General features: G+C 54.0%; 1 protein-coding gene across 1 annotated transcript in view; it reads left to right on the top strand.

Moving 5' to 3' along the window:
* Nucleotides 1-959: 959 nt before the first annotated feature.
* Nucleotides 960-11,914, top strand: part of DENND3 (DENN/MADD domain containing 3) — an 83,655-nt gene continuing 72,700 nt past the window's right edge. Inside the window, exon 1 of the mRNA XM_011938126.1 lies at nt 960-1,046. The gene's annotated coding sequence lies outside the window, so the exon portion shown is untranslated. The remainder of the gene's footprint in view (nt 1,047-11,914) is intronic.

Here is an 11,914-nt window from a genome sequence, read left to right as displayed (position 1 = left end):
GACCAGTGCCCAGCATCCAGCAGTGGCACAAGGAGGCCAGGCTGACCCAGGCGTCTGGCTCCGTCAGCCAGGGTGGCAGCTGCGGTTGCTGAGGTGCGACCTCTTTCTGCGGGGAGCAGGTTTTGGGAAGGAGATGGGTCTGGGCTTAGGCTGCTGAGCCTCAGGAGGGGGTGAAGTCCTCAGGGCTCAGGGGTCACTGTGGGAGGTGGTCTGGCCCCTGACCTTATTGTCCCCCGCCACACTGCTGGCTGGCATAGAGATGTGGTTCCCCAATCTAGCACTAGGGTAGGGGACAGCGTGCAGCCGAGGGGGTGCCCTGGCCCCAGCTTACAAGCATGGCCCAGGAAGGTGGGGTGTTCACTGGGAAGGCGCTAGTTCCACTGTCAATAGAATCTGTGCTGATGGTGCTGACCTGAGACCCCACGACGACCAGTCAGTCCAGTGGGCAAGGTGGGCAGGAGAGGAGCAGAGGAGGGGTGAGGGCCGTGGGGGACAGCTGGAGGTGGAGGCTGAGCAGCGGGGTTTGGGAGGAGAGCTGCCGAGCCACCTGCAGATTCCTGGGACCCTCTATTCTGGGGGAGTTGGAGCGAGTGGAAGAAGGTGGGAATGGGGAGTGGAGGAGCCTGTGGCATCCCCACCTGCAGGGGAGAAGGTATCAGCGCAGCCTGGTGTCAGCGCAGTCACCAGTGTGGGCCCAGAGAACACGGGCTCCTCACCCCTCTCCTCTGGGTCTGATTCCCCGGTGGGAGTGGGAGAGCTCCTGAAACAAACTGCGGCCCGGAGCCCACAGGGGCGAAAACCTGGGGCCCAAAGCCTTTGCTGTTTTTAAACAAATCCACCCTTAGCCAACTCCCCCCACCAGGCTTTTCCGCATGATTTGATGGGATGGGGCCGGCCGCCTCCTCCCTCTGCCCGGGGAAGGGCTCCTAGATGCGTGCGGGAGGAGGTGCGGCTCCTTCCTTTTCCTGGTGGCGCCGTGAAGATCTGTGTGTGTAGCTCTTGGGAAGATTCCAGGTGCTTGAAAAGGACGTCTCACTGGGTCAAGGGTGAGTGGGGAATCAGAGGTGACGCATGTTCAGGAGAGCCTCCCTTGCCTGGCACCCCCTACCACAGAGCCACGAACTGTGCTATCTCCCTCTGTCTCCCTCTCTCTCCCCAACTCTTTCCTTCTTCCTACCTCCCTCTCCCTCTCTGCCTGTCCCTCTTTCTCTCTTTCACACACACACACACACACATATCCCTGGGTGATGGCTGTCGGTGGCCAGACCCATGGTCGGATGGGAGAGGAGTGACAGGGCTGGGTGGTGGCGGGCCTCCAGGCCTCTGCCCTGTCTTCACCTGGGCGCTCGCTGCCTTTGGGTTCAGCCTGAGCCAGGCCCAGGGGTCAGGGAGGTGCCTGTGGTCAAGGCCTGTGGTGCCTGGTTGGCCCCCAACCTCACCACCTGCTAGCTGAGCCAGCACCTCCAGGGGGTCATGCCCTGCCCTGTGGGGGGGGTGGCAGACACCCCTCCTGGGCTGTTGGGAACAAGTGTGCCCTGCTGGGGCCTGGCCTGCACAGGATTTGGGAGCCCTCAGAAGATGTGGCCCCTGCTCTTGGGAAGGCATTTTTCCTGCCCAAGGCAGAGGGGATGTGGCTTTTGTAGCCTGGCCCTGCGGGCGCTGTCTGAGTTCCTGAGCCCCATCTGGGCATTGGATGACCGCGAGCCCCTGCGTCCTCTCCAAGCCTCCTAGCTAGACACTGCACTCAGGACCCAGCAGAAGCCTCTGCCTGGGTGCAGTGAGACAGGGAAGCCACCGGTCTGCCCCGGCGTCTACGCCACTAGGCCCCCGCTGGGGTGTTCACAAAGAGCTGTGAGAATGAACCGGAGGAAGCGGCTTTGAACTTTCGCTGGGCCCAGAGGAGTTAGACTTGACTGAGTTTGGCCAGACGGTATTAAATCCCTTCTAATTATAAGATTCCAGCATGGGAGGTCTTGTCACCCACCAAGCAAACTTTATTTATTTATTTATTTATTTATTTAGAGTCTCGCTCTGTCACCAGGCTGGAGTGCAGTGGCGCGATCTTGGCTCACTGCAACCTCCGCCTCCCGGGTTCATATGGTTCCCCTTCCTCAGTCTCCTGAGTAGCTGGGACCACAGGCACGGGCCACCTCACCCGGCTAATTTTTTTCTGCAGTTTAGTAGAGACAGGGTTTCACCATGTTGGCCAGAATGGTGTCCATCCCCTGACCCCGTGATCCGCCCGCTCCCAAAGTGCTGGGATGACAGGCGTGAGCCATCGTGCCTGGCCCCAAGCAAACTTTAGAACCACCTGCAGCAGGGGCAACGGGGTAGGGTGGGCAGGACCTATTTGGGGGACAGGAGCGGAAGTCCAGCCTGGGAAGGCTCTGGCCCCATGTGGAGAGGCAGTTCCTCCCCGGAGCGCCTGGCGCCTGGGCTTTGGCGTCGGACCTTCCCAGGTGCACACCCCCGCTCCCCTGCTCACCGCTGCGTGCTCCTGGCCATGTGGCTGACCTGGCTGAGCCTCAGGTGCCTGATATGTGAAATGGGGTGATAGGGTTTATAGGGTTGCTGAGATCGGTAAGAGAATGTGCACACATGCGGAACGCCTCCAGCTTCCGGTGACCAGCAGCCATCGTCACCACCACGAGGGTGGCCCCTTGCCATGTCTGCCCTTGCCCTGCCTTGCAGAGAACCAGTGAGTCTTGACCGGAGGAAAGCCTGAGGCTGGGGGAGCAGGGGGTGCCTGGCAGTCACTGAGCGCCACCCCACAGCAGGCCCTGCCCACCATCCTGTTCTGCATGACAGTCCCTTGAGCTGTGCGCGGTGACCTCTCTACCCTACAGCCAGGGAAAGGTGGAGCGGGGCTTGCACCCACGCCTTTCTGCCTCCAGTGACAGTGCCCTTCCCTCAAGGACCTCATGAGAAATGCCCATGTGTGGGGGCTTGGCGGTGGCTCTGGAGTGGGGACAAGGGAGGGGTCAGGTTGGTTCATAGTTGGAGGCCCAAGGGTAGGGCTGTGGAGAGGCATGAAGGACACGGGTTTGTCCCCCACAGGGTCAAGGTCAGGAGTAACATGAGGAGGCTCTGAGAGGCGCGGGGGGCAGCACAGCCTGGATGGAGGAAGTAGGGGGGCAGGTGAGAGAGGGCTTTCTGGAGGAGTTGGTATCTGAGTCGACGAAAGGCAAGTTGGAATTGGCCACGGAGGACGAGGGGGCAGGGCATCCAGGGCAGCAGGCAGCAGGTGCAGAGTGCCTTTGAGTAACCTTGGGAGGTCCGAGCCTCCCTCCTGGGCCCTGGGTGAGTGACATTCATACCTGACTTCCCCCTTTCTGCCTATTTACTGTCAGTTGTCTATTTTTGTTTGTCTTGATTCCCAGTCCGGATGGGTTAAGATCGTTCTCACATCTGTCCCCTTCCTCCCTGACCGAGCACATAGCGGCAGCCAGACCACAGCTTCCTGTCTTTCTTCATACCCAGGAGGAAGAGAACGTCGCAAGTGAGTGTGGCTGCTCGGCCGTGCAGCTCTGAGCTGCCAGCAGGAGCAACAGGTTCCCGACGTCCTTCCTCAGCCCTGGCTTCCTAGAATTTCCTTTTTTTTTTTACACTGAGTTGCCCAGGCTGGAATGCAGTGGTATAGTCTTGGCTCACTGAAACCTCTGCCTCCTGGGTTCAAGCGATTCTCCTGCCTCAGCCTCCTGAGTAGCTGGGATTACAGGCGTCTGCCACCACACCTGGCTAGTTTTTGTATTTTTAGTAGAGATGGGGTTTTACCATGTTGGCCATGTTGGTCTTGAACTCCTGACCTCAGGTGATCCGCCTGCCTCAGGCACCCAAAGTGCTGGATTACAGGCGTGAGCCAACATGCCTGGCCGAATTTTCTTCAATGGCTCTTCAGGGGCTATTCAGAGCAGGCATTGCTGAGCGTGGAAGGCCCTTCTCACCGTCAGGCCTCCAGGCTGTGGGGCAACAAAGAAAGCCAGGGAACATGCCCCTTTCCCATCTTTTTATCGTTCTTCCTGTCTGGCATTTTCTAGATTTAGGCAGTTTTCTTGGGGATTGGAGTCTAAGATAGTTGCTTGATATCTGCAGTTGGGCAACTGTTTTAGACACAGTAGAATTCCAGAAAGAGATGAGACCACTGATTTTTTTTTCTGATAAAATATTTCATATTTACAAAGAATATATCTAATCACTATAACATGAACAGCTCTGTCCCACCAGCTGAAGGAACAGGGTGCCACCAAGATGGCCCCAGGGACCCCCAGGGAGTACAGCACCCTGCACGTGGTGTGCACCCTGCGGGGATCCTCTGTGTGGTTTTCTTACTTACCTGTGCTTTGTCTGCTCCTGGACTTTGTGAAGTGGTATCACGGTGTGTGTTGTACTCCTTGTGGGGTTAGCGAATCTCTGCTGACTGGCAGCCCATTGCATAGGTGGGCCATGATCAGTGGGCAGTGGAATTTAACCTTTATGCTTTTATTCGTCAAATACTTTTCTGTCACTTTGCGTGTCAGCCACAGGGCCAGGTGATGGGAACATTCGTCCACCGGGTTCAGCAAGGGGCCCAGGGTTACCCAGCCTGTAGGTGCTGAGCCAGGTCCAGGTCAGTGCAGGTCCGAACTCACCACGTGTGTTCAGCCCCACTGTGTGCCAGCACCGGTAGGCACTACGGGAACCAGCACAGAGTGGGCACGCAATAAGTGCTTATGGAGGGGAGCTCAATGTTTTCCTCATTCAGGAGGAAGTGTTCTTACTTTCGTTCACAAATGACAAAATGCAGCATTAGCCCAGCAGCGGTGTCTGGCTGCACATCCGAGTCACCTGGGGGCGCCGCTGGATCCTCAGCTGCCCACACCCCAGCCCCCTAGATGTTCTGAGTGGTTGAGGGCAGGGCCTGGCCATAGGGGTTTGTCCAAACTTTCCGCATGGGTCTTACTGGTGGCCAGCGTTGAGAGCTGCCATTGCACCCTCCAAAGCCCCGCGAGACTGAGCTCAGAACTTGCACTGTCTACATGAACTCGACAGGTAGAGGTTGCACCATCTAATGTGAGCCCAGACAGTTAGTGTTTGACAGTATGTGGCTTCCTCTTAGTTATTCATATTTTAAAGGGAAACCAACTTTTCATAAATGGGTTTATAGCTGACGAGGACAGGAGGGGGCTGCCTGAGCAAGCCAGGGGCATTTGATGAGGCGGCCCACCTGTGGCACGGTTAACGGTGATGTTCACAGCACCTGTGCTGTTTGCTGGGACCCCATCACATGACCGTTCTCATGGCGGATGGTGAAGGGCTTGTTCCCTGGTGTCTATTCCCCAGAGGCTGCGTCACCATCCCCATTGTATCTGCGTTCTGGCTTTCTCTACAATTCTCCCTCCCTTTCCCAGCACAAGAGAGGGGAGAAAGGCTCAGGCCTAAACATGACAGCACACAGTTGCTAAACACACACACTACACACATGCATATACACAGATGCACACACTGCTTTCAGGATGGCCCATTTAGATGTCCACAGTTCTGCAAGGTCAACCTGTCCCAAACCAACCCCCTGGGGGCTCCTCCACACCCTGCCTACCCCTGCCTCTACCAGCTTGGTGCTCCTGGGCTCTCCCCACATGAGTGAGGACCTGCTCTGTGCAACTCTGGGGACACAGCAGGAGCATCTCAGCTGTAGGCCCTGCCCTCAGGGAGTGGACAGATCCATGGGAGGACAGGCCCACAAGCCACTGGAGTACGGTGGGGTCAAAGCTGCAGTGGTGGAACAGGAGCCGAATCTCATCTGTGGAGTTCGAGAATCGAGACGTGGATGGCCCCTGGCCCCCTTTCCACCGCCACCCCATCCCAGTGCTCCTGAGTTGCCTCCTGCCCATCTTCCTGCTGCTCCCCTCATGGCCTGTCTGGATCCTCTGCCCTTGCCTGGAGACTGCAGTATTCACATTCACTTTCCTGCCTCTCCCTGCAGCCGGGGTCCCCTTTCTCAAATCCCAGTCTGGAACCATTTCTCTCTTGGTCAAAGTCTTCATAGCCTCCTACTACCCCAGGACAGACGCCAGCCCACTGGCCCTCTCCACGGCTCCCTCGGTGTGTACAGAGCACCTGCCATGCACTGGGCACTGCTTCAGGGACTGGGCAGAGCAACAAGCATGAAACAGACACTTCTCGGCAGCATCCAAGCATTGGTGCGGCGGCCTCTGCACACACAGTGCTGTTCCTGCAGCCTTGCCTCTGCCAGTGCTGTTCCCACTGCTGAGCCTGCCTTGCCCTCTATGCCTTTGTTCCCCCAGAAAATGCCTCTTCCCCTTTCATGGTTGATTTTCTGTGTTCTCCTCTTACCTGAATCTCCCGCTGGGTCAGGGGTCCTACTTCTCCATTTCCAGGGCAACCTCTGCTTCCCTCTCTCCACTGAACGTGCGTTTTCTGCACTGTGAGCTCTTTGTGGAGCGGGGAGGTCTATAGTTGTGGTTTATTCTTCTGTGTTCTTAGCCGTTATCACAGGACCAAGCATATAGCAGGTGGTCAATAAACATCTCGGAAGAAACGGGGAAATCAAGGTTCGGGAGGTTAAGGGACTTCCGAGGCCACAGGGCTAGTGAGAGCAGGGGTTGGATTTGGAAGTGTTTGCATGTGACTTGCACTGCGACAGTACAGTGTCCCCATCACGTCGCTGTTGGAGAAAGCTGCTCACTCAGACTCATGCTTTTCTTTGCTTACAGAGACGTGATTATGCTTTCCCAGAAAAGCCAAAGCTTAGCATGTATCATTGCATGTAGACCCAGCTAACCCCATTTCAAAGTTTATGTGAGGAATACATAATCCAACTGTTTGAACTCCAGTTGTAACAAGGTAGAGTGCATCCAAATACTGCCCAGGGGATTGTGTGTTTGTCATGTGTGGACGTTCAGGGCTGTGCACTCTGGGGTATGTGCGTCAACTTCACGTGCTCCCCATTCACCATCAAGCTGGGAGACTGGCCCTCGTGGAGAATCTCTATGAACGATGACGGCAGAGGGCAAGGCCGATTGCACCTTTATCCCGACCACGGTCTCTGTGACACTCCACGCATTGTGCAAGGTCAAATACTTACCAATATTGGGTCAGCATTTGTACCAGGCCATTGAGAATGAAACGCCTGGAATGCAGGGTGGAGGGTTCTGGAGTTTAGAGGGGGAGCCCCGCTTCTTACCGGGAGAGCTGGGGGTGAGGGGAGGGAGGGCTCCCCTGAAGGTGCTGTTTGAGCAAGACCTGGAAGGACGAGTAGGTGGGTTTCAGACTGAGTAGGAAAGTGTGTCCTGGGCGGCCCGCAGGGAAGGGCACGTTTAGGCGGACAGTGGGTGAGTCACAGGTGTTCAGGAGGGGTGCGATGGGAACACTTATTTGAGGCCAGACTGTGATGGGTCTCGTAGATGCCCCAAAGTTTGACCTTTAATGCAGGTAGGAGAGCGCCCTAGTCTGTCCAAACACTCTAATATAATAGTTACGCAGGCAGCTTTCCGTTCTCTGCGTGGGGCTTGTCCACATCTATTGGCATATTTGATTTTCCCAGCAGGCTTGCAAGGTAGGCATTGCTTTTTTTTTTTTCTGAGATGGACTCTCGCTCTGTCACCTAGGCTGGAGGCAGTGACTCGATCTCAGCTCACTGCAACCTCCGTCCCCTGGGTTCAAGCGATTCTCCTGCCTCAACCTCCTGAATAGCTGGGATTACAGGCATGAACCATGCCCGGCTAATTTTTGTACTTTCAGTAGAGACAGGATTTCACCATGTTGGCCAGGCTGGTCTCGAACTCTTGACTTCAGGTGATCCACCTGTCTCGGCCTCCCAAAGTGCTGGGATTACAGGCGTGAGCCACTGAGCTGGGCCCCGCATTGCTCTTTTTACAGATAAGAAAACTGAGGTCAGTGAGGTTTGGTGAGTTACTTAGTGTGGGACAGTCACTCCTTTTTGTTTCAAACCCAGCACCTTGGCTCCTGCCCAGGCGGCCCCATAAAAGGAACTGCTCCCGGCTGGGATGTGCTCTGGGCTACTGTGTGCCCATGTGCGGTCACACCTCAAGGACATATGAATATGCCCCGCTCCTACCATTCTTCTAGGGACAGAGTGCCATTGCTCTAGAGAACACCAAAACTCTTGCACTTCTGTCCCGTATTTTGTTGTTGTTGAGATTTTTAAATTGGAAATGTAAGACTATTCCTCCACACTCCATATCCTCCATCAAGCCCTCAATAAACTGGTTGCATTTGTATGTAAAAGACGTATATTCAATATGTACATATCACAACATATCATATCATAGCTAGCTCTGAAGACACAGCATAGGAAAGAGACGAGAAAGCTGTGCACTCACCCGTGTGGAGAGCTGTGTGAAATGCAGTCGCCTCCAGAGTCACAGCTTTTACTGCCAGTGAAAGAAAATCTGCTTACCCATTCATCCACTGATGGACATTCGGGTTACTCCCACCTTTTGGCTACTATGAATAGTGCAGCTGTGAACATGGGTTACAAGTGTCTGTTCCAGCGCCTTAGTTCAGTTCTTTCCAGTATATGTCAGAGGTAGGATCGCTGGGTCATGCAGTAATTCTGTTTAGTTTTGTGAGGAACTGCCATACTGTTTTCCACAGCAGCTGTGCCACTTCACATCCCCAGCAACAGTCCACAAAGGTTTCCATTTCTTCACATCCTCACCCACATTTCTTATTTTTTGTTGTTGTGTTATTTTTAAAAAATAACATTTAATAAGTGTGACATGGTATCTCATTTTAGTTTTGATGTGCATTTCCCTAATGATTAGTGATGTTAAACATCTTTTCATGAGCTTATTGACCATTTGTGTGTCTTCTAAGAAATGTCGATTTGGGTCTGTGCCCACTTTTTAATTGGGCTGGATTTTTTTTGTTGTTGAGTTGTAGGAATTCTTAATATATTCTGAATAATAACTCTTTTTTTTTTTTTTTTTTGAGATGGGATCTCACTTTGTCACCCAAGCTGGAGTGCAGTTGCGTGATCCTGGTTAACTGCAACCTCTGCCTTCTGGGTTCAAGCGATTGTCCTGCCTCAGCTTCCTGAATAGCTGGGTGCCTGCCGCCACGCCTGGCTAATTTTTGTATTTTAGTAGAGCTGGGGTTTCACCATTTTGGCCGGGCTTGTCTCGAACTCCTGACCTCAAGTGATCTGCCTGTCTTGGCATCCCAAAGTGCTGGGATTACAGATATGAGCCACTGCATCTGGCTCCGAATAGTAATTCTTTATCAGGTATAATTCTTTATCAGGTATATGATCGGCAAACATTTTCTCTTATTCTGTGGCTTTTTCACTCTTTTGAAAGAGTTCTTTGATGTACAAAAGTTTTAACTTTGATGAAGACAATTTAACTATTTTTTCTTTTGTTATCTGTGCTTTTGGGGTCATATGCAAGGAATCACTGCCAAATCCAATGTCAAGAAGCTTTTCCCTTCATTCTGTATTTTTAAAAAAATAATTTTAACACCTAAAGTGCTGCTAAAATGTCCAAAGGTTATTGACATCCTGCAGCGTCCCCATGAACTCCATTAAAAAAATTTATTCAAGTGAAATTCACACACCATAAAACCATCTTAAAGTGAACCGTTTAGTATCAACGCATTCGCAATGTTGAGCTCACCCCTCTTTTGGCATCAGTACTTTATGGTTTATAAATTATGTTTATTTCTATTTTCTCGTTTGATCTTCACAGGGTCCCTGAGAGTTAGAGCAGTAAACCCATTTCACAGGCACACACAGGGAAGGAGGGTCACGTGCTCTGAGCCCACATGCAGTGGCACTGACCGTGTTTGCAGGTTTCTTTTATCCAGTCTGAGCTTTGCTTTCCTCGACTCCGATGTGGGGCAGTGCTGCCTACTGGGGCAATTGTTCCTGCTGGCTGGGCTCTCCGTGCCCCTCTCTTCTTCTCGAGGTCCCCTCATCTGCTCATCTGCCTCGACGTGACTTTTCCACCTTTGAGCTTGATTGCTAGTCATCTCCACCTTGGATCACCAAACCCATTAGCAATTTTTCAAGGATGGGCCAAAGCTTTCTGTAGGCACTTTGGAAGGACCTGTGGCATGAGAGACAGGAATGTATTAACAAGCGCAGAGCTGGGAGCCCCTCAGGGGTCATCTGGCCCAATTATCTGGTTTTAAGGAGGAGGAAAAGGGGGCCTAATGGAGTCAACTGCAAGCTCTGTGCACTGCTGGAGCTCTCTTCCTTAAAGCATTTGGCCTTTTGGCAATAAAGGGACAGCAGAGACCTGCTCTCGCTTGAGCCTCACTGGGTCCTTGTGGCAAGAGCTGCCATGTGTTTACCTCCTTGAATCTTGACCACTGCCCCTGAGGAAGTCACGGCTTAGGGCTGTTGAGCTCACCTGTCACATAGCAACACACAAAGGAGGCAGACCCAGGCCCTGTGCGCCCTCAGGGAGTGGCTCATGGCTCCAGCCCAGGCTGAGCGCCTCTCTCCTGCATGCTGGGGACTCCAGGCAATGGACTCAGACTGTGCGCTTTGCAGAGGCTGCTAAAAATGAGGCCACCGAGGCTGGGCGTGGTGGCTCACGCCTGTAATCCCAGGACTTTGGGAGGCCAAAGCAGGTGGATCACCTAAGGTCAGGAGTTTGAGACCAGCTTGGCTAACATGGTGAAACCCCATCTCCACTAAAAATACAAAAATTAGCGAGGTGTGGTAGTGGGCGCCTGTAATCCCAGCTACTCTGGAGGCTGAGGCAGGAGAATCGCTTGAACCTGGGAGGTGGAGGTTGTGGTGAGCTGAGATCACGCCATTGCACTGCAGCCTGGGCTACAAGAGCAAAACTCTGTCTCAAAAACAAGCAGAAAGACAACAACAAAAACCGATGCCACTGTTGAGAGAGACAGGCAATTGCACATGAAATCAGTCTTTCTTTTGAAGTCAGAGATTATAACAACTGTGGCCTGGGCTCACCGATGAGAGCCACCCACGGCAGGCAGCCTCCAGGCCTGAGGGAGAACTAGCGGATCCTCACCATCTTTAGGTTACTAAGCGAAATAAAACCCGTGAGTCAGGCTGCAGTCACGACCTCACCCAGCTTGGGGAAGGAGGGAGAAATTCCTCAGGGCTCCCCTTTCTGATGTTGCCTTGCTTTGTACCTACTGTTCCTTTTCCTGTTCAGCTGATGACAGATGTTTGACATTAAGCAATTTAGAGTTTTGTTTTTTAAAAAAATAGAATCATAGATTATCAGAAAGTGGAAGTCCCTTTGGAATCATTTCCCCTGGGTTACACAGATGGCTATGGCAGGGTAAAGGGAGCCGAAGGTCAGCAGGGACTGAGCCTGGGCCCCCTCCAGGCTCTGCAGCAATGACCAGGCAGCAAGTCGGCCTCCTGGGCTTGTGGGCTGCCCTTTCTCTGGGGTCAGCCTGAGGCTGGAAGAGGCCCGTGGCCCACCGGTCATCAGGCCAAGCTGATGGAGCTGGAGCTTCCCTGGAGCTCACGACGGAAGGGCCCTGCCAGGCCTTGGGCCTCTGACCCTCAGTCCTGAAGCCTCCCTCTAGCAGCGCCCACTCTGCTCCCTTTCCTGCTGAATTTTACTCAAGTCCGTACTGGACATGGCCGGCCCTAGGTTAACCCGGCAGAGTTATTAACCAGGAGTGGATCTTTCCAACCCCCTTCCCGCTGGCCCTTCCTGCTGTCCACATCCGCCCAACTCCGCTGTCCTGGCAAGGGAGGCCTTCCCGGAGGCGGCGGCGGGCGGCGCGTCCGGCCTTTGTGCCCCCACGCTCTCCGGGGTGGGTCCAGGGACTGCCAGATCAGGGGACCCTTTGCGCCCTGGAGCCTAGGGGGCTGGATGACGTCGCCGGGCACCTGAGGACCCGGCCCGTTCCTCCCTCGGTCCCCCAGGGAGCCGGCGGCCGGTGGGGCGGGGCGGGGCCG

Source organism: Colobus angolensis, unplaced genomic scaffold (genome assembly GCF_000951035.1).
Source record: "Colobus angolensis palliatus isolate OR3802 unplaced genomic scaffold, Cang.pa_1.0 Scaffold17, whole genome shotgun sequence".
Taxonomy (NCBI): Eukaryota; Metazoa; Chordata; class Mammalia; order Primates; family Cercopithecidae; genus Colobus; species Colobus angolensis.
The sequence above is the reverse complement of the archived record's forward strand: the minus strand, read 5'-3'. Positions and strand labels throughout refer to the sequence as shown.